This window comes from Hakea prostrata, chromosome 2, assembly GCF_041222555.1.
Source record: "Hakea prostrata isolate BN-2017 chromosome 2, UWA_Hpros_2, whole genome shotgun sequence".
Taxonomy (NCBI): domain Eukaryota; kingdom Viridiplantae; phylum Streptophyta; class Magnoliopsida; order Proteales; family Proteaceae; genus Hakea; species Hakea prostrata.
This window is the reverse complement of record NC_142601.1, coordinates 13,848,956-13,852,339: the sequence shown is the minus strand read 5'-3', so window position 1 is coordinate 13,852,339 and position 3,384 is coordinate 13,848,956.

The window sequence follows — 3,384 nt, the reverse complement described above, 5'->3', positions numbered from 1 at the left end:
TCCCAATCAGCCACTGCTTGGACTTTTTCAGGATTGACACGAATACCTTCAGCTGAAACCACATGGCTGAGGAATACTACTCTCTTGAGCCAGAAATCACACTTGCTAAACTTGGCGTACAACTTCTTTTCTCTCAATCTTTGCAAAGTGAAACTTAGATGGCTCGCATGCTATTCTTCGTTCTTCGAATAGATCAAGATGCCGTCAATGAAGACAATCACAAACTTATCAAGCACATCGTGAAATACTCGGTTCATGAGGTCCATGAACACTACAGGAGCATTAGTCAAACCAAAAGGCATGACTCTGAACTCATAATGGCCGTACCTTGTTCGGAAAGCTGTCTTGAAGATATCACTCGGCTTCACTTTCAACTGGTGATATCCAGATCTCAAGTCAATCTTCGAAAACACAGCTGCGCCCTTCAACTGATCGAAAAGATCATCAATTCTGGGCAGCGGGTATCTATTCTTGATGGTCAACTTGTTCAACTCACATAGTCGATGCACAGACGCATACTACCATCTTTCTTCTTGACAAACAAAACCAGAGCTCCCCAAGGTGACACACTAGGTTGTACGAAACCTCTATCAATGAGCTCATTCAACTGGTTTTGCAACTCCTTCAACTCAGTAGGAGCCATCCTATACGGAGCCTTAGATACCGGAGCGGCACCAGGGATGAGATCAATAGAAACTCAACATCCCTATCCGGAGGCACTCCCGATAGATCATCAGGGAAGACATCAACAAAGTCACTAACAATCTTGACTTCATCAACTCTTTTCTCCACTTTACTCTTGCCTTCAGATGAAGCATCATCCACTAGGGCATAGACTTGCATCAGTGCAGACAGTATCTTCTTACAAACCCTTCTTTTCTCACCTTGAAATTCAAAGACCGGACTTCCACAAATATGGAACTGAATATTCCTTGAGGAACAAAGGAACATAGCTTTGTGGGCTGTCAACCAGTCAATTCCCAAAATGACATCGAAGTCCTTCATATCAAAAAGTACCAAATTAGCTTCCAAGTTCTTCTCACCAATCAACACAGGACATTTAACTAACCCTTTATCTAGTTTCACAACAGGACCAGTAGGTGTACAAATCAATAAACAACTAGATAATTTCTCAGGGATTAGGTCAGTCTTCTTGATGAATGCAGATGACATGAACGAATGAGATGCACCCGTATCAAATAAGACAAATGCAGGAATAGAAGCGACTAACAATGTACCTGTAATCACATCATGGCTTGCATCCTATTCAGTACTGGAAATACTGAACACTCTCCAGAGGGAGGAGCAGGAGCATTCTTCACCACAGGAGTAGGCTGCTGGGCAGGTCGCTTCGAACAAGCACGAGCAAAATCACCAGCTTGCTTACAGAAAAAGCAAACAGGATTGCTAGGTCCAACTAGAGTAGCTGCAATAGGGGGCTTCAAAACAAAAGGCCTAGTATTCGCATTCACAGGCCTAGCACTAGCATTCATTTGTGGTCAATTATACTGTCTAAACTAGCCGGGCTGCTGAAAACCAGGGCTCTAAGCTACACTCCTAGGCTGAAAAGCAGGAGTGGGGTAGGGTGTAGGTCTCACAAAACGCCGATCATTACAATCCACCAATCCAAGGTTCCTAGGTTGCCAGGGCCTTTGCACACGTGCATTCTCCTTCTCAGTTTCTTCCAACTTCTTCGAGTTCTGCACCACTTGGGCATAGCTCACTATAGGCTGGATAGTGAGGTAAGCTTTGATGGCAGGGCGCAGTCCTTTAAAGAACTTCTTCGCTTTGGCGAGATCAACCTTCAGAGAATCAGGAGCAAATAAATGAAGCTCCTCAAACTTCTGTTGGTACTCCAACACAGACAAAGATCCTTGTGTGAGAACCATAAACTCAACTTCCTTCGCATCTTTCACCACCTCAGGGAAGTAATTCATGCAAAAAGTTTTGTGGAACAACTCCCAAGTTACAACACCTGCATGCAAACCTTCCAAAACAGGCCGAGTGGAGGTCCACCATGTGTCAGCTTCATGTTGCAACTTCTGTTCAGCGAAACGAATCCTTTGGGCTTCAAAACATTGCAGATGTCGAAAAGCCTTCTCCAACTCACGAAGCCACTTGTTAGGAAACAAGGGGTCCTTGGTAACTCTAGTGAAAGTAGGCACTTGCATCTTTAGGAAACTCTCCATCAGGCGAGTATGAGGAGTTCCATCCAATCCTCCCACATTCGGGACAACAGTATGAAGATTTCCGTTGACACCAGCACGAGTCTCATTATGCAGAGTCATGAAACCCATCAGCATCTGGTTGAACTGAGTTGCTTGTTGCTGCATCATGTTGCCCATGATGTTGGCAATATCGCGGAAATTACCGACGTTCGGGGCATTGGGTATGTCATGGGTACCCTGATCGCCAGTATTGATCTGCTGATCATGACCATCTTCAGGTATCTCACCACGACCACTTCTCAAGGTAACCATTCTGCAAAAATTGAAAACATCAAAAACACCAAATTTCGAAGTTTCATCATAATCCACAAGTCCAAAAGATTTGAAAACTTAAATCATGCTTAAATACATCCATATAGTCATCAAACAATAATCCATAGGACAAAAATCACATTTCCCAAAAATTCAGCAAAAAATGAGGTCTCTGTGTCCATTGGTTGATTGATTGGTCAACTGGCCCAGTCGACCAATGAGTCGACCAATACTCACAAAATACAAAAATTCGCATTTTAAGCCTCATTTCCTCATTCCAACTTCATTCTATCTTATTCCAAACGTGAGAGAGCTCTGGGGAAAGTCTCCTAAGGTTCTTCCAAGTGTTCTTGAGGTGTTTTGGTGCTTCAACAACAACACAACATCTCACATTCATCACATACAAGGTAAATCTCCCATTCCTTCTTCCATTTTCATCTTCTCATGCTTGCATTTCAATAAAATCCATGTTTTGCTTGTATCCAATGTTAGAAATCATGCTTAGGAATACTTAGAAACATATTCCCTAGGTTTTAAACACAATGACATGCATAGGCAACAAGTTCTAACACATTCTTCCACATCTCATAACGTTTTCGTACTGAAATCATTAACTTTAGAAAAATTTCGATTCCTCACAAACCACTAGGAGTTTTCGCACAAAATCAAATGCTACATGCTCAAGATGATATTGTAGATATGTCAAAAAAATTTGATTTAACCAATTCCAACTTTTCAAAAATTTCCATTTTGACATAAATTGCAAAATCCTCAAATTTCCTTCTTGCTGAATTTTCCACTTTTAACCAAGTTTTCGATCGATTTTCTTCAAATAAAGTTCATGATCATGCAATTCCATGTTAGTCTCTTCACATCAAATTTTCCCCAAATTTGAAAATTTCCA